The 24,713-nt window shown below is 43.3% G+C and overlaps 1 protein-coding gene across 1 annotated transcript in view; it reads right to left on the bottom strand.

Annotated features, from left to right (window-relative positions):
- LOC126091862 (magnesium transporter NIPA2) overlaps positions 1–23,016 on the bottom strand; it is a 140,683-nt gene extending 117,667 nt beyond the window's left edge. The window contains exon 1 of the mRNA XM_049907140.1: positions 22,904–23,016. The gene's annotated coding sequence lies outside the window, so the exon portion shown is untranslated. The remainder of the gene's footprint in view (positions 1–22,903) is intronic.
- Positions 23,017–24,713: the final 1,697 nt, after the last annotated feature.

The raw sequence follows: 24,713 nt of genomic DNA, 5'->3' as shown, positions 1-24,713 counted from the left end.
ACGTGCACTACGACGTGTTTCCCAAGTATACCTCTCCCAGCTGATTCTGCGGACAACCTTCTCATTTTTTATCTTATCAGTCCACCTAATTTTCAGTATCTTTCTGTATCATCTCATCTCAAACATTTCGATCCTGCTCGTTTCCTGTTTTCCAACAGTTGACGACTCACATCCGTTTGATATTGTGCCCCAGACATATATTCTCAGAAATTTCTTTCTCAAATTAAAGCCTGTGTTTGGTACTAGAAAAATGTTGTTCGCGGAGGATGCTTCTTTGTTTGTGCTAATCTGCATCTTATGTCTTCCCTGTTCCATCCGCCATACATTATTTTGTTTCGATATATAATGCTTAATTACTATTAAAAGGTCCCTCATCTTCGTATTCCGTTCGTCGATAATCCGCCTCAGCTCTCTTCGGGATCCCTTTAACAATAAGCCACTGATAACGGCTAGCATAGAAAGGCAAAACACGATTGGTAGGCATAAATTAAACATTCAGTTGTAAAAGTCGTAACTTTTCTTATCTGTATGATAAAGCACACTATGATATTAATTATTGCAGTGTCTACTCCCTCTAAGAACTTCTAATGCGGCACTTCTTCTCAGTACTTCAGTATCTCACTTTTTTATGTATTGTTTGTTCCTGACGAGGCTCTTGAACTTAATTGTAGTCTTTTCATTAATAAATTATGACCTGAGTCAATAGTTGCTCTTGGATATATCTTTCAAACCAATACTTGATATCGGAATCTCTTTCCCACTATGACTTAACGCAGCTGTTGTCTTCCTGTGCCACCTAGCCCTTTCTAAGTGTACATCCTCCGCTTGTGATATTTGAACACTGTTTTCGCTATTTCCAGATGAAGTTTACTGCTGAACTACATTAGTTTTTCTAGTTTCTCATTCCTGTGGCTGTGTCTGTTTTCTCCCGTAACTGTGTTTTAATTCCTTTCCCCTATTCTGGCTTTCCAGACCCCTTTTATTATTAGATTTTCGTCTCCCTCTATGATATAGTGAATTACCAGTTCATTTCCCTCATATACTCTATCTTGTCATCTTCTGCTAGTGACGACGGTTTGTATACCGGAACTATAGTTGATAGCGATGGGTTGATTTCAAATCCGATGAGAATTATGTTTCTTTGCTGTCCTGAAATACACGCGATGTGCTGCGTCACAGGCCATTGTGCGGGTCTTATCAGCGCGTATATCATGCGATCAGTCATTCGAGGCATCCTGTCCGGCGTGAGTCACTTCCTCTATGTGCCTACCACTTCATTTCGCAGACCAGCCATCGTGTTAACGAATTCCGCTACTCCCTGATAACAAATCAGACTCTCCGTACTTCATACCTGAATTACAGATATCTTTCGCAAGTAATTCCTTTATCTCGCTCATTAACGAAATGATAATTCCCAGTGACGATACGAATTCTTTTAACTTGACTTCCAAAAATTTGTGGTTTCTTAGGCTTTCCCGGCCTGACGGATACAACACACATTTCCGCAACCGAGTCGGGACAACATCGCTTACTGGCGATACGATTGAGTAAACAGTCGGAACATCATGCTCAAGATTTGAAATGTCTAAGCACCCATGAACGAATCTAATTCCGAATAGTTTCCGATATTGAGGAGGAAGGAGAGGAGAGACCACGTTGTGTTACTGCCCCCCCCCCCCCCCAACATCAACTGCCATCACCCCTCACATCCAGCGTGTCAGAAATGAGTAACAGTAATAAGAGTAATAAAAATGTTTAATTACAAAAAATATACAAAATGTTTTAACGCTTGTAGAATAGTAGCTGTGTTTTGTACTTAGCAAAACTCTCAAGAAATTACGGTTCAGAAAAATACAGCACTTTAAAAGCATTCGCCTGAAAATTTGAGAATTGATTCTCGGGTTATCAGCCGAGTGGTGGCGTCGTCTTGTCGCAACGTTTCAATGAGTTTCGTACCCGTCATCTTCTGGTGAACTCCGCCAGAAGATGACGGGTACGCAACTCATTGAAACGTTGCGACAAGACGACGCCACCACTCGGCTGATAACCCGAGAAGAATTCATCAGTGGAATACACCGAGAAAGATTGAAATCGCATAAATTTGAGAAGCGCTTGTGTCACGTAATTGATTGAAGAACTGTAACAGCAACAAGTGTTACAGCTTCCACAGCGTTATATTTTACACTAAATGAAATCTTAGTGTCAGTGTTTCACTTAGCACTACCGTTGTGAACACTGGTCTGCAGACTATCACTATGTGAGCTTGTAAATGAAAAGAGTGGCGTTTCGCGAAGTCAGTCTACGGTTTTCTTTTTTTTTCTTTTCTTTTCTTTTTTACCCCTCTTAGTGGAGGTTCTTTGTGTTTCTGTCCTACTTCACTTAACTTTCTGTGGTTTACCGGTTACACCTCTGAAGCCAGGAACCGTATCGGAAATTTTGTTGACAGCAGCTACGGCCAGTCGGCGAACAGGCGGCCATTCCAGGCTGGAATGTTCCCTACAGGCAGTGAGGCCGCAAGCCACTCTGTATTATACATGGCTTCTAACTTCTAGAATTCCTTACCATTTTCGAGACTCTTTGTTACATGTTACTTTACTCTCCGAAAGCTGGGTAAAAAATTTGAAAATTAGCATACGTAAAAATATTTACAACTTTTACGAAAATGATTTTGGGAGGGGAGTTATGATACCATGACCTTTCACCACTCCCCGCCTTGAATTCGCGCCCGAACACCACAACTTGAAATAAATACGCTTCTGTGGAAAACTGACCGATTTACTATTGGACTGAGTGTTTCTTGACAGGAGGAAAGCAATGTCATCCTGGACTAACTGTCGTCCACGATAACATACACCATCTGACCAAAAGTATCTGGACACCTATTTGTGGACAATAATAATGAGCCTTTGTGACGGCTTGAACCCCGCTGGAGACAAAAGTGAGGTGTCTGAATGTCAGTGGATGAATGGCAGAACATTGTTCCGCAACATCCGAAACCAGAGAAAGTGGCGCTGCGGTCTGGAGCAGATGCGACGTTCTAACTCACCCCGAAGATGTTCCATTGGGTTCAGCTAGGGACACTCTGCAAGCTCGTCCATTTCTGAAACTTATTATCCACAAACCATTTCCTCATAGACATTGCTTTGTAATAGGGTGAATTGTCATGCTGATGCAAATCATCATCGTCTCCCAATTGTTCCTCTATTGTACATGATGCACGGTGCTGTTAAATATGTTCATATCCTTCCACATTTAGCGTTTTCTGAAGCGCAATAAGGGTACCACGCCATAAGCAGGAGAAACACCCCCATACCGAACACCCACCCCCTCCGTACTTCAATATTAGCACTACATACGATGGCAGCTAACTTTCTCCAAGCATATTAGCCAAAGCCAAACCCTTCCACTGGATTGCTACAGGCCACAAGTTGATTCCTCGCTCCATATCACTCGTTTCCAGTCACCTACCGCCAGCGGCGCCGCTCTTTACTCCACCTGAAGCGTCACTTAGCACTGACCACGCAAATTTGTGAGTTATGAGGAGCTGCTCGAACACTGCACAGTTATTGTGTTGCCTGGTCTGCTGGTACCGTTCTGAAACTCACGAGTGATTCATTCCGCTGATATCGTGCAGTTCTTTTAAGAGGGTGAGTCAAATGAAAACCTTAAATGTAATAACAAATCGAAATTTCGCCCCGTTATCCTGTAAGTCGGTAAGCGTGCTACAAACAACGTGCAGAATGGCCTGTAGGTGGCAGCATAGTCCAGATGTACACATACCGTCGCAGTATCAGTATAAAGATGGCCGCCCCACTTGCGCCTTGCACCAGGAAAGAACAGCGTTCTGTTATTCGGTTTTTGCGTAGTGAAGGTGTGAAACCCATTGAAATTCATCGACGAATGAAGGTTCTGCACGGTGATGCATGTTTGTCACAGCAGCAAGTCTACGAATGGAGTAGGAAGTTCGCAAATGGTGTTACTTCAGTGGAAGATGCTCCTCGTCCAGGTCAAGCACAACGAGTTGTGACTCCACAGAACATTGCAGCAGTTGAAGCCGTAGTGAAGGAAAACCGCCGAGTGACACTGAATGACATTGCGGCATGTTTACAGATTAGTCATGGCTCAGCACGCCACATTGTGCATGATGTGCTCCAGTTTCACAAAGTATCTGCAAGATGGGTGCCACGGCAGCTGACTCCTGAAATGAGAGAACGACTTGTTGATGCTCGTGAAGAACTTCTTCGGCGCTTTGAATGAGAAGGTGATGGCTTCCTTGCAAGAATCGTTACTGGGGACGAAACCTGAGTTCACTTCCACCAACCGGAAACGAAGAGAGCAAACAAGGAATGGCGCCATTCCTCATCACCAAAACCAAAGAAGTTTCGAACAGAACCATCAGCAGGGAAGGTATACTGACTCTCTTTTGAGACGAAAAAGGCGTGGTTTTGGAACATTACATGCCTAGAGGGACAACTATCACCAGTGCATCATATACAGATCTCCTAAACAATCATCTGCGGCCTGCAATCAAATCAAAGCGATGTGGATTGCTGTCAGCAGGTGTCCTTTTGCAACATGACAATGCAAGGCCCCACACTGCCCGCCCAACAGTTGCAACAATCACAGACGAGCATTTTGAGTGTCTTCCTCATCCACCATACTCACCAGACCTTTCCCCAAGTGATTTCCCTATGTTTGGACCACTCAAAGACGCAATGGGAGGGAAGAAGTTCCGTTATGATGAAGAGATACGCCACACGGTGCTTGAGTGGTTGCACGGACTACCAAAAGAATTTTTTTCTAAGGGAATTTATGCACTTCGTAAGCGCTGGAGGACTTGCATTGATTGTGGGGGAGGTTATGTTGAAAAGTGATACAGAGTTGTACTACTTCTGCACAATAAATAATATTTAAAAAAAATATTTAAGGTTTTCATTTGACTGACCCTCTTACAATCGACCTCCGCAATCCTCGAAGGCCCCCGTCCGTCAATACATGAGGCCTGCCTGGCCTTGCTTTAGCTGTGGTTGCCCCTTCGCGTTTCCACTTTAAAGTCACATTACCAGCAGTCGACTTGGATCGATATAGAAGGGTTGAAACGTCCCTGATGGATCTGATACTCAGCTGATATCCAACGAAGTCACTTTGGTCTTCTAACTGATCCATTCTGCTGTTACTGCTTCTCTACTGACAACACAATACTCTCAGCCCACTTGCTCAGCATCGCAATCAGAACATTCAATTCTATTGATATTTGATCTATGTAAAACATTTCTTTTTTCAAGCCGTTTGGGATTAGCCGAGCAGTAGAGGCGCTGCAGTCATGGACTGTGCGGCTGGTCCTGGCGGAGGTTCGAGTCCTCCCTCGGGCATGGGTGTGTGTGTTTGTCCTTAGGATAATTTAGGTTAAGTAGTGTGTAAGCTTAGGGACTGATGACCTTAGCAGTTAAGTCCCGTCAGATATCACACACATTTGAACATTTTGTCTTTTTTCAGTAGAATGTTTTAAAATTCTACACAAGTTACATGTGGTAGAAAACACCACAGTTTTTAGAAAACAAAACGTAAATGTGACGTTTTCTACCACGGGGAACTTGGGTAGAATTTTAAAACATAACACTGTAATTGGTGGATTACATAACTAATGAGGAAGTATTGAACAGAACTGGGGAGAAGAGGAGTTTGTGGCACAACCTGACTAGAAGAAGGGATCGGTTGGTAGGGCATATTCTGAGGCATCAAGGGATCACCAATTTAGTATTGGAGTGCAGCGTGGAGGGTAAAAATCGCAGGGGGAGACCAATAGATGAATACACTGAGCATATTCAGAAGGATGTAGGTTGCAGTGGCTACTGGGAGATGAAGCAGCTTGCACAGGATAGAGTAGCATGGAGAGCTGCATCAAACCAGTCTCTGGACTGAAGGCTACAACAACAACAACAACAACAACAACAACAGTGAAGAAGGAAAAGTTTTCTATAGATCAGGTGCCGATACAACAGAATGTTCCGACTGTGATGCTTGCTATGTGATACAGACTGGTAGACGACTTACAGCCAGGTTCAGCGAATATGTCCCATTAGATCGAAAGAAATGCACCACGAAGGAATTATCCAAATGGGACAGAAATCGGTAGATCTGGCGTAAATGTACAGACAAATAAATAATTACAGTTTCAGAAAAATTGGATGATTTATTGAAGATAAGGAGCAAGTCAGTAACAAGATGGTCTAGCTCTGGCCCTTACGCAAGCACTTATTTGGCTTGGCACTCACCGACAGAGTTGTTGGATGTCATCTTGTGGGATAACATGCCAAATCTATGCAATTGGCGCTCTAGATCGTAAATATCGCGAGCTGGTTTAAGGGCCCTGCCCAAAATGCTCCAAATGTCCTCAACTGGGGAGAGATCTGGCCACCTTGCTGGCCAAGGCAGGACTTGGCAAGCACGAAGACAAGCAGTAGAAACTCTCCCCGTGTGTGGGTGAGCATTATGTTGCTGAAAAGTAAGGCCAGGACTCCTTGCCATGACGGGACGCAAAACAGGGCTTGGAATATACATCTTCGAGATACGGCTATTCTACAACGATGCCGCGGGTGACCAACCGAAGGAGTCCTGCTACGGAATTAAATGGCACCACAGACCATCACTCCTGGTTGTAGGGCCAAATGGCCGGTGACAGCGAGGTTGGTATACCACTCTTGTCCATGGCGTCTCCAGATACGTTTCGCTGGTCACCGGAGCTCAGTTCTAAGTGTGATTCGTCATTGAAGACAATTTTATTCCATTCAGTAAGATTCCAGGCCCCAATGACAAGCGAAGACATATCTGGAGACGTCCCTGACAGCAGTGGGATACCATCCTGAGTGTTATCCACCATACCGCCTGACAACCGTGTGTGATGATTTGGTGTGCCATATCATTTCGTAGCAGGACCCCTCTGATTGTCGTCCGCGACACCTAAGAGCATACCCGTACATCGACGATATTCTACGCCTCGTTTTCTTGCCCTTCACGCAGGCCATCCTGGGCTTACATTTCAGCAGGATAATACCTGCTCACACACGGTGACAGTTTCTACTGCTTCTCTTTGTGCTTGCCATACCCTACCACGGCCAGTAAGGTTGCCTGATCTCTACGCACTTGAGAACGTTTGGAGCCTTTTGGGCAGGGCTCTCCAACCAGCTCTGGATTTTGACGATGAGGCGCCATTTGCAAAGAATTTGGCACGATATTCTTCATGGGGAGTTTCAATAACCCTATCAATCAATGGTAAACCGAATAACTGCTTGCATCAAGAGCAAGGCTGACCATCGTGTTACTGACTTGCTCTAGCTGTGAAGCTATTTCTCTTGAATAAATCATTCAGTTTCTCTGAAATTGTAACCATTTATTTGACTATACATGTACGCCACATCTCCCGATTTCCATCCCACTCGGGTAATTCCTTAGTGTGAGGCCTTTTTTTGTCTTAGATTGTATTTGCAATTTCCGTTTTGCAATGTGTAGTTGGAGTGAGCTCAAACAAAGACTGGTCATCACATTTTGACACCCAGCATCAATGGGAAGCGTCGGTTTGTTTCCCGTTACAAATAAAACGTTTTTTAAAGAGCAATTTTACGTGACTGATCGACAGACAGGTCCCACATTAGTCTGGTGCGATATTTGTTTAATCGATATGTATTAACAGGGACAGTGAAACACGAAGAATAACCAGTAATCCAGCAGCGACCTGACCCGCACTGACTGCTACCGCCATGCAACAGCGCTGCTCAATCGCTGATGGAGTTCTGGTTATTCTTCATGTTTTACTGTCCCTGTTAATACGTGTCGCCAAAACGATTATCGTAGTCGAGTAATGTGGAACCGTTCCATCGAATGGGCACGTAAAATGCTGTTTCAAAATAATTTTGTTTGTAACGGGAAACTTATCGACCCTTTCCGTCGACATTGAGCTTTTCATAAAAGACGTGATGAGCAGTAATTGTCTGGGCACACTCCAGCTACAAATTGAAAAAACAACGTTGCACATATCTGCCTTCGCTTCTCCAGATGGAGAATGATCTTCGCCCCTGTAATGAAAATTGCACTACGATTTTAAGATAAGGGTACACAAAAACAGCCGATGAAGGTTGGGCAGAGGACTGCCCTTTTCAGTCTGCTATAAAAGTCAGTATTAAGCTACAACTAAACCCATAATTTCAACACTTCCTAGACTCAAAAATCTAAGGCGAGCAGAAAGCTGATTATCCTGGTGAGAATGCGTACAAACTGTGTTTCAACTTCTTTCCACTTATACTGGATAGGTTTCTAGGATTATTTTCTTTGAAAATGTCAGAAGAAGGGAAAAAAACAAGTGCTAGTTATTTTTGAAACACAGTAGAAACATTTACTTGTAAATCCTGTGCACAAGAAGATGCCCCTCCCAAAAAACGTTGCGGTCTTACTGTTCCCTGAAGAGTCCAAATATTTAAGGGCGTTTCTGATTTTATACTTGTCAATAGTGAGAGTTTTAAAATCTAATGTGTGATCTGTGCTTGACACTTCAATCTTCCATATTACCCAGTCTTTCCCGAGTTCTCTCTCTCCCTCCCCCCCCCCCCCCTCCCTTCTCTCTCACCATCCCTCCCACTCTCATCCAGCCACAGGTAGGATCACAACAAGATTGTTTCGCTGTGAGTTGTGCGCCTGCGTGGGTTATTACACGTTATCCACTGGACCGGCTGGTGCAGTTAAAAGTAGCCTGCCTCCCCTTGGAGTGCCAATGCAATATTTTCACTTCTGAAATAGAGTAAACAGCTCAACAATGCACAGTTTTATGCACTAATCGATTGATAGCATTCTTCTATTAGCGTTTCAATTTAATTCATCAATGAAGTTAGAGGCCGGCCGCTGTGGCCGAGCGGTTATAGGCGCTTCAGTCCGGAAACGCGCTGCTGCTACGGTCGCAGGTTCGAATCCTGCCTCAGGCATGGATGTGTGTGATGTCCTTAGGTTAGTTAGTTTTAAGTAGTTCTAAGTCTAGGTGACTGATGACCTCAGATGTTAAGTCCCATAGTGCTTAGAGCCATTTGAACCATTTGAAGTTAGATGTTTCTCTTTGCGGTCTGCAAAATGACTTTCTCAATAGAAGAGAGAACAAAAATTGTAGAGGCATATGTGAAAACAGGTTCGATTGAGGAAACTCGCGAAATTTTCGGGATCAAGTATCCGGATAGAGTACTACCAACAAAGAGAGCAATACAGAGTCTGTATAAAAATTGGCACACCTACGGATCTGTGCAAAATGTAAAACGACAAAGAATTCCTTCAGTTCGCACACCAGAGGTTACTGCGGACATTCGCCGAAGAATTATTCAGAGCCCAAAGACGTCTACATATAAATTGGCCCAACAGGAAATGTGAGTAGGAGGAGTTAGTTGCCAGCTGATAATGAAAAGTCTTAATTTGGAGCCAAGTCGTGTAACAGTTGTTCAGCAGTAACTGGATAATGGCAGTCAGAAACGTGGAGATTGCTGCACGTGGCTTTTGAACAACATCAGCGATGGTTTTTCGGACCCTTTCCATTACATCATGAGTGATGAAGCATGGTTTCATTTTTCCGGTCACGTAACTTCACAGAATACGAGGTACTGAGCAACGGAGAATCCTAACATTGTGTGTCAGCAATCACACTGTGATGAAAAAATGGGGGTTTGGTGCGGTGTAATTGGACCGACATTTTCTGACACTAACTTCAACACGGTGGCATATACGGAGATTTTTGATGCATTTTGTGCTCAACTCACTGAACAGAAAGACAATACTGCTTCTTCCAGCAAGATGGGACATGCCGCACGTCTAAGGTATCCCTGGAACTGGTATATGATGTCTTCACTGAGGAGCGAAATATCAGCAAATATTTATAGCCACCATGTTCGACGGATCTAACAACATTTGATTTTTTCCTGAAAGGGCACTTGAAGGGCAAGGTCTATGAAACCAAACCACACATAATACAGGAATTGAAAGGCTTATCAGCCGTGAAGTTGCCGTCATCGATATCCGAACTTTACACCGGGTCTATCTGAATATGCTTAGAGGTATACAGATAATGTTTCAGGGGGTTACTTTCAATATCTTCTAGAAATATATTTTTCACTGCATTTTTCTCTGTTATTTCACTGCATTTCCTTTATACTTACAAGGGCTACTTTTATTTCCATCACCCTTTATAAGAACAGTAAAGTACTGTGCAGATTATTTCTATTGTGTCATTTCTTTGTACATGTTTTTACACTTGTATCAAGTGCTTAGCGGTATGGTTCAATAAGCCCAAGCCAAATAAACCCCTGGAGCTCCGGAATTTCCGCAGCACCTATCCACATACTTTCAGCCTAAGGCATAGATACTGTCCACAAACTTCCTTATTTCACAAAACAAGACCAATGACAAACTTTTATGCAGTCCAGATAATCTGCTCCTTAACCTATGACATCAACAATCGGAATTCCTTCAGACAGCCTGTCAGTTCCCTTATAAACTACTTTATCAAAACAGATCGTATGATGTACAACGTGAGCTACGCACAGAAAAAGTCATATCTAGCAGGTGGTCAAAACGTGAGTAGATAGTGTAGCGTTCAACAGATAAATATCCTAGCATATGCTTGAATTTCTTAAAAGAAATCAACTGTAAATATGAATGCAGATGGGCAGACAGGATCTGCATCCCGCCCCTCCTGGTTACAAATCCAGTTTGTTAACCACTTCAGCACACTCACCAGATGTTATTCTGACTTGCTTATTATAATAACTCAAGTATGTTGCAAATAAACAATGGGCTTCCTTCAATCGGGGAGTGAAGCATTTTCGTTCTAAACGTTGCGCTAGCTATAAGTTGTGATGCCTATCTTCCAGAATTTATGCCAGTAGCAATCCTGCTGGAGGCCGATAATCTATTCTGTGAGGATCAATAGGGATTCCACATACAACAGTCTTGTGAAATCCAAATCACTCTGTTCATTCACGAGATTCAGATGGCAGTGGACATAACCACCCCGTTTGTATCGTGTTTCTTGAGTTCTGGAAGTCATTTGATACATAGTATGAAGGCTTTCACGACCGGATGACATATCTTCTGGTAAACCTTCCGGGTTGTAAGGTCGTGATCCATGAAACTCTTCAGCTCCTAACGTCTCAGACGTCCGACCCGTCAGTCGGCAAGACTCACCGGAGGAGAAACACCCCTCTGAAGATGTCCAGCGCAGCTCTGGACGAAACGTTAGGAGCTGAAGAGTTTCATGGACCACGCCCTTACATCCCGGAAGGTTTACCAGAAGATATATCATTTGATACAGTTCCGCACTGTTGGCTGACAACAAAATACGAGCATATGGAATACCAGACCAGTTTTTTGGCTGGATGGAACTGTCCCACTGAGTAGAATACAGTATGTCGTTCTTAAAGGAGAGAAATCTTCAGACATTAAAGTAGCTTTGGTCTTAATCAACTGATTACCACTGCGCCTTCACTGTTCACAGTATGTATAAACTATCTACTTGATAACGTCGGAGGCACCACGAGGCCGTTAGTGGCTGGTGGGTGATGCTGTTGCACATGGAGAAATCGTTACGGAATAAAACTGTAGCAAAATGCAGGAAGTCATGCGGAGGATCGACTCTTGCTTCGGGGACTGGCATTTGACCCTCCACGTAAACAAAAATAATGCACACAGTCCATACAAAAAGTTTTCCCAGACTAATTGCACTCCTGGAGTATAGTAACTATGGCGGTAGCTTGCACTAACAACTGTAAACAACAAATGTGCATTCGACCAGTCAGTTACGTGCAGGCAGTGTTAAGTAGTGGACGTGGCAGTCGTAGAGTGTCAGTGATGATGTGTCACAAATCACAATAGAGCAGACGAACTGAATAGCCCTACACCAAGAACTTAAGACACTCTACAGAATTTTTGAGGAAGAGAAAAGTGTGTGCAAAGTTTGTGGTTCAAATGCCTCTGAGCACTATGGGACTTAACATCTATGGTCATCAGTCCCCTATAACTTAGAACTACTTAAACCTAACTAACCTAAGGACAGCACACAACACCCAGCCATCACGAGGCAGAGAAAATCCCTGACCCCGCCGGGAATCGAACCCGGGAACCCGTGCGTGTGAAGCGAGAACGCTACCGCACGACCACGAGATGCGGGCCAAAGTTTGTGTCGCACATCTTGACTGCCAAACATAGATAACGACGTGAGTCGCGGCATGACTGAATTGAAAAGCGCTGAAAATTCTTTTCTGGAACAAATCATCAGGGCTGACAAGACTTCGTGTTGAAACTTCCTGGCAGATTAAAACTGTGTGCGAGAGTGAGACTCGAATTCGGGACCTTTGCCTTTCGCGGGTAAGTGCTCTTTTAATCTGACAGGAAGTTTCATATCAGCGCACACTCCGCTGCAGAGTGAAAATTTCATTTAAGACTTCGTTTTATCTATACGAACCTACTACAAACCGATGAAGTGCAGAATGGGTCTCTGATGATTCTCCAAGGCCGAAGAAGGGGCGAGCGTGACGTGAGAGTTGAACAACATCTGAAAGAAGGGCTTTTCTGAAAGTTTCACGTGATTCTATTAACATTCCGTACATTTTACTCAAGTAGTCTCGAAAGTTCATGGACAATATTTGTATGGTCCATAAACAGCCAGAAATACACTCCTGGAAATGGAAAAAAGAACACATTGACACCGGTGTGTCAGACCCACCATACTTGCTCCGGACACTGCGAGAGGGCTGTACAAGCAATGATCACACGCACGGCACAGCGGACACACCAGGAACCGCGGTGTTGGCCGTCGAATGGCGCTAGCTGCGCAGCATTTGTGCACCGCCGCCGTTAGTGTCAGCCAGTTTGCCGTGGCATACGGAGCTCCATCGCAGTCTTTAACACTGGTAGCATGCCGCGACAGCGTGGACGTGAACCGTATGTGCAGTTGACGGACTTTGAGAGAGGGCGTATAGTGGGCATGCGGGAGGCCGGGTGGACGTACCGCCGAATTGCTCAACACGTGGGGCGTGAGGTCTCCACAGTACATCGATGTTGTCGCCAGTGGTCGGCGGAAGGTGCACGTGCCCGTCGACCTGGGACCGGACCGCAGCGACGCACCGATGCACGCCAAGACCGTAGGATCCTACGCAGTGCCGTAGGGGACCGCACCGCCACTTCCCAGCAAATTAGGGACACTGTTGCTCCTGGGGTATCGGCGAGGACCATTCGCAACCGTCTCCATGAAGCTGGGCCACGGTCCCGCACACCATTAGGCCGTCTTCCGCTCACGCCCCAACATCGTGCAGCCCGCCTCCAGTGGCGTCGCGACAGGCGTGAATGGAGGGACGAATGGAGACGTGTTGTCTTCAGCGATGAGAGTCGCTTCTGCCTTGGTGCCAATGATGGTCGTATGCGTGTTTGGCGCCGTGCAGGTGAGCGCCACAATCAGGACTGCATACGACCGAGGCACACAGGGCCAACACCCGGCATCATGGTGTGGGGAGCGATCTCCTACACTGGCCGTACACCACTGGTGATCGTCGAGGGGACACTGAATAGTGCACGGTACATCCAAACCGTCATCGAACCCATCGTTCTACCGTTCCTAGACCGGCAAGGGAACTTGCTGTTCCAACAGGACAATGCACGTCCGCATGTATCCCGTGCCACCCAACGTGCTCTAGAAGGTGTAAGTCAACTACCCTGGCCAGCAAGATCTCCGGATCTGTCCCCCATTGAGCATGTTTGGGACTGGATAAAGCGTCGTCTCACGCGGTCTGCACGTCCAGCACGAACGCTGGTCCAACTGAGGCGCCAGGTGGAAATGGCATGGCAAGCCGTTCCACAGGACTACATCCAGCATCTCTACGATCGTCTCCATGGGAGAATAGCAGCCTGCATTGCTGCGAAAGGTGGATATACACTGTACTAGTGCCGACATTGTGCATGCTCTGTTGCCTGTGTCTATGTGCCTGTGGTTCTGTCAGTGTGATCATGTGATGTATCTGACCCCAGGAATGTGTCAATAAAGTTTCCCCTTCCTGGGACAATGAATTCACGGTGTTCTTATTTCAATTTCCAGGAGTGTATCTGAGACTGTTTGATTACACGACTGCCAAACAATCACTGACAAAAATCACATCCATTAAATAGCTGGGAGTATGCGCATGGAGTGGAACTAATCGTAGAAAAGACTACAGCCAGGCTAAGGTTCACTGGCAGAATCCGCATTAAGTGTTGCTCACCAACGAAGGAGGTAACTGACAAACTGACGTTTGAGTATTGCTTCTCAGTTTGGGGCTTCTGCCTGGAAAGAATGATAGAGGGAACAGAAAATCCGCAGAACAGTAGCCCGTTTCATCCGCGGATGCTTTAGTAAGGGCGAAAACGTCGCGGAGATTCGTATCCAGCTCCAATGGCAACACTACCAGAGAGGCGTTGCACATCACCGTATGATTACAATTGGAATTCCGAGAGTGTGCGTTCCAAGAAGAACCAGACAACATGCTAGTCCCTCATGCATATGCAATGACGGAAAAAAATCGCAACTCAAAAAAAAAAAAAATGTAGATTACTGAAATTTCTGGAATACATTTGACCACGTATCATTTTTAAGTAATTAACATTTTGAGATCACTGGTTAATATAAGCACGAGAAATGCCATTGCAAATGAGATATGCTGATACATTAACAATCGGTGACCCGCCACAATGTTGAATGAAGTATGCAATCGCACATACATTGTGTTACACAGGTGCCGGATGTCAGTTTGTGGGGTGGAGTTCGTGCCTGTTGACTTGCTCGGTCAATGTAAGGACGGTTAACGCTGTTTGTGGATGACGCTGGGGTTGTTGCCCGATGATGTCTCATATGTGCTGGACTGGAGACAGATCTGGTGATCGAGAAGCGCAAAGTAACATATCGAAACTCTGTAGAGCTTGTTGGGTTACAAGAGTGGTATGTGGGCGAGCGTTATCCTGTTGGAAGGTACTCATTAGAATGCCGCTCATGAATGGGAGCACAGTTGCTGAATCACCAGATTGGCGCACAAATTTGCAGTCAGTTTGCGCGGGATAACACAAGTGTGCTCCTGTTGTCATGCAAAATCGCAACCCGTACCATAGCTCCTGGATGTACCATCTCCTGGAAAGCCTTCTAAAAACCGTAGTAAAATGTTACGACAACCACAAGTGAACTATGTCAATAACGAATGAAAATATTTGTGTTTATGTATGTAAATGTGCTCTCAATGATGAAATATTATTTTGGAACGAAAATACTCTACATCTTTACGCGTTTTGAACATAAAAATATTAATAATAAATATATTTCTGTGTAACACATGCTAAGAATAACAAAGAGTATGAGTATATCATATCATGGAATTCCTATACAATTGTAAGATAAAGACTTGGATGAATAAAATGATCACGCAGATAACAGCTCATAACCTCTTAGACGCTTTTGTACGAGGTTGCTCCTGAACGCACGATTTTATTAATTGTACGTAAGTTTTTTCACAATATATGTTTAAAAAGTATTTGTCCTTTTAATCTCATTTCATACCTCTCCCTCAATGTGAATTTAATTAAGTGGAAATAATTATCGCCAGAATTCAAATTTTATCATTGGCCACCTGCCATTCTTTGTCGTAGTTGCGCATTGGCAGCCATTACGTGAAATATAATTAACCACGTGATTTTCGGGCTACACCCACAAAATAACAAGAAAAAATACTTTAAATTTTTTCTGTCAAGAAACGAAAATATTTTTTGCAGAAAGGTTTTCATTAAATATACACTACAAACCCAAAGATAATAAATAATAATGCAAGGCTCGGGCTTGCTTGTGAGTAAATCGCTGACTAGTAAAAATCTAGTTTTCATAGCCGTAAATATTATTCAAAACATAATTAACAGTATAAAAAGTCAGTGTTTAACAAAGGATTTACATAATGTTGAGAATAATAGTGCAGCTACGTAGATGATTATATCGTGTCTCTCTCTGCAACAATATTTATTTATAGGGCATTAACAACTACAGTTTTAAACAAGTCACTCGTATTTGTGAGCTAGCCGTGTGTGTTGACAACATAAGCAAATTGTTACAACCCAACGTAGTACATTTACTCAGAATTGTTTGTCTATGTAGCAACATTGAAGATTTGGTTGGTTCAAATGGTTCTGAGCACTATGGGACTCAACTTCTGAGGTCATTAGTCCCCTAGAACTTAGAACTAGTTAAACCTAACTAACCTAAGGACATCACACACATCCATGCCCGAGGCAGGATTCGAACCTGCGACCGTAGCGGTCTCGCGGTTCCAGACTGCAGCGCCTAGAACCGCACGGCAACTTCGGCCGGAATTGAAGATTTTTGGCGTATATTTTAGCCACCACTACGAGTGTGCGAAATATATGCAAAGTGACGACTTTTAAATATTTTCATCCACGATTTCAAAAGTAACATACCGATACATTTCATTACAAACATAAAGAAAAAAAGAGACGATGTAATTGGCGCCCAACGCGTGGCCCGATTTCCTCGGGAAAAGATATATTGTGTTGTGTTGTATTGCGTTGAATTTGAAACTAATTTGTGCATATTTTTCCCACATTTTCATCGACTTATGCTTGAATGGAAAGTTAATGAGAATCTTTCTTTGCACTGACGAGAGAAACTGTACCCCAAGAAACTAAATATTACCTGGACCTATTGCTGCATTTAAATAAGGTAAGGCACTGGTGTGTGTTCCTACGGTATTTGTGGTGATAGGACAGGAAGTTATTATGACAGCCCATGGTACTTTTCAATTTATTGTGAGTTAGATCTCGTATGTACCTTGAGTGTATAACAGCAATAGGGTGCAACCGTGTGAAGCTTGAGTTACATTTTCACTGCGATTAGTAGTGAGTCTCGCTCGCAGCCAAATAACAGCTCACTCAATAATTGACTGTGGATTTATACACTACAGCTAAATTTTGTACAGGGTGCGCATAAAGTCCAGGAACACTTTCAATTATTTATTGCACAAGAATAAAAAATTGTACAGATATCATACATATGTCATTTTGAAGAGAAACCCTGAAACTTATTTTTTCATGTATACCGCCACAGCGTAGTTTGGTAATTTTCCAATAGTTAGCGCTAGTCGCAAACATGGCGAGTTCAGGTGCGGAGCGAGCTTTCTGTGTGTTGGAGTTCGACAAAAACAAGTGTGATACAGCTGTTCAAAGGATGTTTAGAACCAAGTATAGTAAGAAACTACCCACAAGGAAGGCCATTTACCACTGGCCATTACCACTCCCGGAGAGAATACGGGAAGCGACTGCCACAGTCGACGACGCCATGTTGGGACGGGTATGGCAAGAATTCGATTACCATATTGACGTCTGCGGGGTCACTCATGGTTCTCATATCGAATGTTTGTAATTAAAAAAAAACTTTCAGAGTTTCTCTTCAAAATGCGATATGTATGACATCTGTACAATGGTTAGTTCTTGTGCAATAAATAATTGAAAGTATTTCCGGACTTTATGCACACCCTGTATTTTAGTCACATTATAAACCGTGTTAGAACACGTGAGCAACCGAGTAAGGAAACTGAAATTTCTGATTCCGAATCTCTAGGTAATTTACAAGAATTACAAGGTGAAGGCAGTGAATTAGCCGAACCCTATTGTCAAGAAAACACGACAGGAACTGAATCGGAGCAGCTGATCACAGCGAGTTCGAAACCAATAAGTTAGCAGATGGTACTAAATCAGTAGCATCGACCTCTGCGGAAGCGAGGTCAAGTCGAATAGTAGTTAGACCATTGCCGACAGGAATGCAGGGTAATGATTTCTTCACCTTTTTTTTGTTTTGAAAAATTAGAACTTGGAGAAAAGAAAAGAAAAGCTGATTCAACAACTAGAGGATCGCGATAAGCAAATGAATGAAACATTAGCCCTTAAAGAAAGGGAGCGTGAAGAGAGATTAGCCATTAAAGAAAGGGAATGAGGAAAGAAGTTAGCTCTTAAGGAAAAAGAATGCAATGAGAGGTCACAGGCTGGAGAGAAATTGCAGGATAAAAACATCATCCATTAATTAAATGAAGTTTTAATAAAGTGTGGTGATGCTTTATTAGAAAAAAATAGATGAACAGCTAGGAACCATACGAACTGAGGAGACTACTATGAGGGAAGCTTATCGTGGGCTACCTGATGCAGTAACCAATGTCAGGAATGGGGTACAAAAGTGTCCAGAAGCACAAAATACACTGGAGGCTAAAGTACAGGAGATCACTGATAGATTAAACAAGCTTTCTCTACAACAAAGTGAGCAGGTAGAAAAGCACACGAAGACCCAAGCTGAGAAAACAGTAACTGAATTAACTCAATGGTTAGCGTAGAGAGATGATGAGAGTAGAGAACACGTAGCCACTGAAGTCCAAGTGGTAGTACAAAGAGTCACGGTTGAAGTAGCATTCGGTAATGGTGAATCTTCAACCGAAATAAACGAAGTGCAACAAACGTTAGATGAAGAACATCCACAGTGCAAAAATAAAATTACAGCATGTCTAGAACGAAAGGAATATAGCGTGCAGGATAGTGATTAAAATATGACGCAAAATCGTAAAAGAGATGGGAACGAAAATTATTATGAATAGGTAGCTTTCCTGGAGCGGAATAATTACAGTTTGGCTCCAGAGAGGGAACCAAAACCATGTTATGCAGGTATCAAATTACAGGAAGCCTTATAAAACGCAGGCAGTTTCAGACCTTCCCAGCCGAGAAAAAGACATTACACTCCGTTACTTTTATCACAGTCGAAACAAGGCCCCCGGAGTAGACAACATTCCATTGGAACTACTGACGGCCTTGGGAGAGCCAGTCCTGACAAAACTCTACCATCTGGTGAGCAAGATGTATGAAACAGGGGAAATACCCTCAGACTTCAAGAAGAATATAATAATTCCAATCCCAAAGAAAGCAGGTGTTGACAGATGTGAAAATTACCGAACAATCAGTTTAATAAGTCACAGCTGCAAAATACTAACGCGAATTCTTTACATAAGAATGGAAAAACTAGTAGAAGCCGACCTCGGGGAAGATCAGTTTGGATTCCGTAGAAATGTTGGAACACGTGAGGCAATACTGACCCTACGACTTATCTTAGAAAATAGATTAAGGAAAGGCAAACCTACATTTCTAGCATTTGTAGACTTAGAGAAAGCTTTTGACAATGTTGACTGGAATACTCTCTTTCAAATTCTAAAGGTGGCAGGGGTAAAATACAGGGAGCGAGAGGCTATTCTAGGGTTGTAGTCTCTCCCCGATGTTATTCAATCTGTATATTGAGCAAGCAGTGAAGGAAACAAAAGAAAAATTCGGAGTAGGTATTAAAATCCATGGACAAGAAATAAAAACTTAGAGGTTCGCCGATGACATTGTAATTCTGTCAGAGACAGCAAAGGACTTGGAAGAGCAGTCGAACGGAATGGATAGTGTCTTGAAAGGAGGATATAAGATGAACATCAACAAAAGCAAAAGGAGAATAATGGAATGTAGTCGACTTAAGTCGGGTGATGCTGAGGGAATTAGATTAGGAAATGAGACACTTAAAGTAGTAAAGGAGTTTTGCTTTTTGGGGAGCAAAAAAACTGATGATGGTCGATGTAGAGACGATATAAAATGTAGACTGTCAATGGCAAGGAAAGCGTTTCTGAAGAAGAGAAATTTGTTAACATTGAGTATAGATTTAAGTGTCAGGAAGTCATTTCTGAAAGTATTTATATGGAGTGTAGCCATGTATGGAAGTGAAACATGGACGATAAACAGTTTGGACAAGAAGAGAATAGAAGCTTTCGAAATGTGGTGCTACATAAGAATGCTGAGGATTAGATGGGTAAATCACATAACTAATGAGGAAGTATTGAACAGGATTGGGGAGAAGAGAAGTTTGTGGCACAACTTGACTATAAGAAGGGATCGGTTGGTAGGACATGTTCTGAGGCATCAAGGGGTCATCAATTTAGTATTGGAGGGCAGCGTGGAGGGTAAAAATCGTAGAGGGAGACCAAGAGATGAATTCACTTAGCAGATTCAGAAGGATGTAGGTTGCGGTAGGTACTGGGAGATGAAGAGGCTTGCACAGGATAGAGTAGCATGGAGAGCTGCATCAAACCAGTCTCAGGACTGAAGACCACAACAACAACAACAATTTTTATCACGAGGTTTAGACGCGTTCTGCCCGAAGTATGGGCAGAACGCAAGAAGATACAGTTTGTAACTTCACACATTGTGGGTGAAGCCGTATTGCGAGCAACAGAGACGGCAGATGGCTGTCAAACTTCAGAACAATTAGAGAAGGTAGCCGCCCAGGATTAGCCGAGCGGTCTGGGGGGCTGCAGTCATGGACTGTGCGGCCGGTCCCGGCGGAGGTTCGAGTCCTCCCTCGGGCATGGGTGTGTGTGTTTGTCCTTAGGATAATTTAGTTTAAATACTGTGTACGCTTAGGGACTGATGACCTTAGCAGTTAAGTCCCATAAGATTTCACACACACACGAACACACAGAGAAGGTATTCTTATCCAAATATTGGAGCACGTGCATCCAAGAACGATTGAGATAGAGGTGTACAATTCCTCAATGTTCGCCAGAGCCATTCGCCAAACACGATGGTCTTCCGTCTCAGTAATGTCACGTGGCCGTCAGGAGCCCTGTCATCTTGCTTACTTTCTCGTGACATCACTGCCAGCGATCGCGTACAATGACTACATTCCTGCCAAATCTTTCTGCAGTGTCGGAGATGGAACATCCATCTTCTCGTAGCCTTATTACACGACCTCATTCAAGCTCAGTGAAGTGTTGATAATGGCATCTATGTCGCCTTAGACGCATTCTTGACTCACATCAGGTACCTAACGCTCACGATCGTTGCAGCAGGTACTTACAGCAAACCTGATACACCCTCATAATGGCACTACTAGCGCCACTCTTACGCGTCTGGCGCGAAATTTGAATAGACATCACCTTTCAGATGTAGAAATACACCTACCAACTTTCCTTTGTGTCATGCAACTCATTGTGATTTTTTTTCCCGTCCGTGTATTTCGCGAAAAGGTCATGAAGGTTCGCCGATAGTCCTTCTGCACGCACACTGTGCCTCACTGAAACAGGAAAGGAGGAAGTGGCAATGGTACACGAAGTATCCTCCACCGCACACCATAAGGTGTCTTGAGGGGTATGAATGTAGATGTAGATGTAGATGTAGATGTAGATGTAGATGTGGATTTACCCTAAGGGTAAAACCGTGTGCGCCAATGAGTATTATGTCTTATTGACTGAGAATTCGTTGGGTTTCCTATTCTAGATAACAAAATCACTGTCACAGCCCAAAGTTACAGCTAAAATGTGTAAACAATGGAGCAAATCGCGTTAATTAAGAATGCAAATACAACATCTCATTAGCTACAAAGCATCTGTCTACGGGATGTGCAAATGCACTAAAGTTAGCAATGTCATTTTGATCACGGGTTGTAAAGGAGATTAGCAAATGGTGCATGATAAATAAAGATCTGCCAATCGACAGTCATCTACGGGGTTTTCATTCCTGGCAGTTACAAGTAGATGAGGCTAGAAGTGTCGAGATGATGTCTTCTCTTTATAAAAGTCCACGCCTCACTCAACTTTCCTCTCCCCCACTCCCCTGACCCACATTTCTATCTTCCGATTCATTCCCACAGGAACACATACAAGCCAGATACCGCATCTGGAAGTTTTCAAGCCCTAGAGAGCAAAGATGAGCAGATGCTGATGACGCAAAATTGCTTGACGTTCATTTAAGAAAAAATAGCAAATTGCCTGGGTCAGTAACACGATTCCTTTCATAACTCAATGCGCGTTTCGTGAGGTGAGAGGCGTTATGGTGATGGAATAACCGTCGAAGAGGAAAGTAAAAATTTTGTGTCTGGCGTGCATACGCATTACATAATGAATTTATTAGCCACTACTGGTACTCATTTACGTATAGTAAGTACAAAACAAGGTGCAACGGTCAAGACAGAACTTTAAAATAGCAGTACTTTGGAATCTACAGTGGAAGTATTTGTTCGGGTGCACTTCCCTGAAAGAAGCTTAAAATGAGAAATATGGTGGTAGACTGAAGCTGGTAATAAGTTCAATTAGTGCAGCATCCACTGTGATGGACAAGTGATTGAGGACCGATTCCTGGCGAGATACAGGACTTTAATCTGTCAGATGGTAAGGAACACTCTGATGCTGTGGATGTTTTCTTCACAAGCGGCGAATGAATTACCGTACTTGTAGAATACAAGTGAACAGTTTGTTTTTGCATTCTGATTCTGCTATGTATGAAAGTTAAGATCCAGAGAGTCCCAAATCTGATCTCTCTACAGTTTAAAGAAGTGAAATTTTCCGTTGACATTGACTTATTTCTTTTACGTTTATGCACTCACTCAGCTCTGTGAGATAATACTCTTTTTTAGATGCACTGCTGAAAATACGGAAAGCTGACAAAATTCGTAGCGGCTACTCACTGCACGAAGGTTACAGTGTAAAAATGACGTTTTGTCGCGTTAAATGTCGGAATCATTTGTAATATGCGCATCATTTACAGAGACTGACTGAAACTACCAGCCAACGATAAGGGTAAGATAAGACACGAGTGAAATAAAGACATGTCTTGGTCCCACGACGGCGAGACGTGGAAACCACCTGTGTCAAGGAATGATTGATGATACACATTTTACTATCCTCTTTTCGACACAAAACGTAGCAGACGTCACGAAAATCGCTTCACGGTCGGCAGCACAGGTACGTTCGTGCTCGTATCTATGTTAACTCTACTAAACAGGAAATATACGTACCAAGAGCGCTTCACCGACCGTGCGAATCTGTAGATCCAGTGCTGTAGGGCTATGTGCAGCACCTATATCGTACCTCTATCGCCGATCTCCCGAATGCTGTTCAAGCACTGAAACCAAGGAAATAACGATTTGTGTAGCCGAACAGTCACTGGCACCTACGATCGCTTATCGTTTGCAGCGCCTTTGATAAGCGTGCAAAGCAGCCACAAGTGTGCCGCACCTTCTGTGACGTAGCGAAGAGAATCTGCTACAGCGCTATCTCATCCGCAGCACGACTTGGCACTTCCATCTCTTATGGGCTCCTGCCGGAGTATAAGAAAGATAGATATGTTCCTCTTTAAAATGCTCTCATAGGAAAATGCGCAACCAGTTGCCTGAATTCTCATTCTGCCTTTCACACCAAAAATTTTGGCATACGAACACATTCGCGCTCTTTTAACATAGAACATTCTAAACCCTCTTACACAGTCTCTCTTAGAAGCTCAGCCTTAACACTCAGCATCTCCCTTTCACTGCCACTGCCTGTATATCTCTTTCCTTCTTTTCCCGTTGATTTACAGTATACCCCACTGCCACAGACTCCTCTTTCACTTACACTGTCTGCTTTTGCCTTCCTTCCCCATTGCCACAGACTCCACCATATCTCGGTAGCTCAAAAATTTCAGCTTAGTGTTTCCCCTGTACCTACGTGTTTAAAATAAAATACACCATCCCTTATACGTACGTGTCACAGTTCGCCAGTCTGGGCTCTCTATTCTGCTCTGACTGTTTCTATCTCGATCAGTTTCTTTTTCTCTTACTGACACTTTCTCTCACTGACCATCAATACCTCCTCTCTCTTCGCCTCGCCCCTCTGTTGTTCATCCATCTCTCTCTCTCTCTCTTCCACTGCCACTTTCTCTCTTCCACCATCACTGTCTCCTCTCTCTCTCACCGTCATTCCCTCTCTGATACTCTCTTTCAGCACAAAAAAGGGCGAAAATGTTTAGTGGGGCAGGCTGAACGAAAACTGAGGCAGCAGGTTCCCCACTTTTCTGTCAGAGCCTTTTCTGTGCTCCGACAGGGGCGTTTCTCCGCTGATCCTCTTATTTTCCCTGCAACAGCAGGATGTGCGGCTTATATAAAACGAATTCTATAAGTCAGGAATGTTTTGACAGCTTATTCATATACTTCGACACATTTACGTACTTTGACACATGTAAACAACAAATAAATACGCGTAATATATCTGTAAAGTTAGCACAAAATCGTTTCCTTTTTATTTTTACTAGATATTTTGCTCGTCGAACGCAATTCATCGAAAACGCCCGCGTCGTGATCTGTATCTTGAAAGAATAAAAATGTTATTAGAAATATTGTACTGAATTTGCAGTTTTTCTAATTTTACATAATTTTTGGTAATCTTTACTATTTAATTTCAGGCATGTTAAAACCCTTTTTTAGCCCATTTTCGGTCACTGCAGTACCACTTTGGGCATATCTAAAAAGACGTGATGGGCCCACTATACAGAGGCATCGTATTGTAAGGTTTCATTGGCGAAAAAATTCTGAATAAAAACATAGTTTGGTGACATCACAGCTCTTGCTATGATCCTAAAACCCTTGACATGTGTTCACTGCTTCAGCTAAGAGTACTTCAAGGTTCTCTGAGAACATCACCTTAAGAAACATTTCGACGATCTGCCATGAAACGAAATTATAGAAATGGCCATCCACACAATTGTTACTATTCGTGCACTAAACTCGCGTTTTTTTTCGGTTTTCTCAGTAACGGCCAATGGATTTATAAACCACCTAAAGTTCACCCTAG

The sequence above is a fragment of the Schistocerca cancellata genome, chromosome 7 (assembly GCF_023864275.1).
Source record: "Schistocerca cancellata isolate TAMUIC-IGC-003103 chromosome 7, iqSchCanc2.1, whole genome shotgun sequence".
NCBI lineage: Eukaryota > Metazoa > Arthropoda > Insecta > Orthoptera > Acrididae > Schistocerca > Schistocerca cancellata.
The sequence above is the reverse complement of the archived record's forward strand: the minus strand, read 5'-3'. Positions and strand labels throughout refer to the sequence as shown.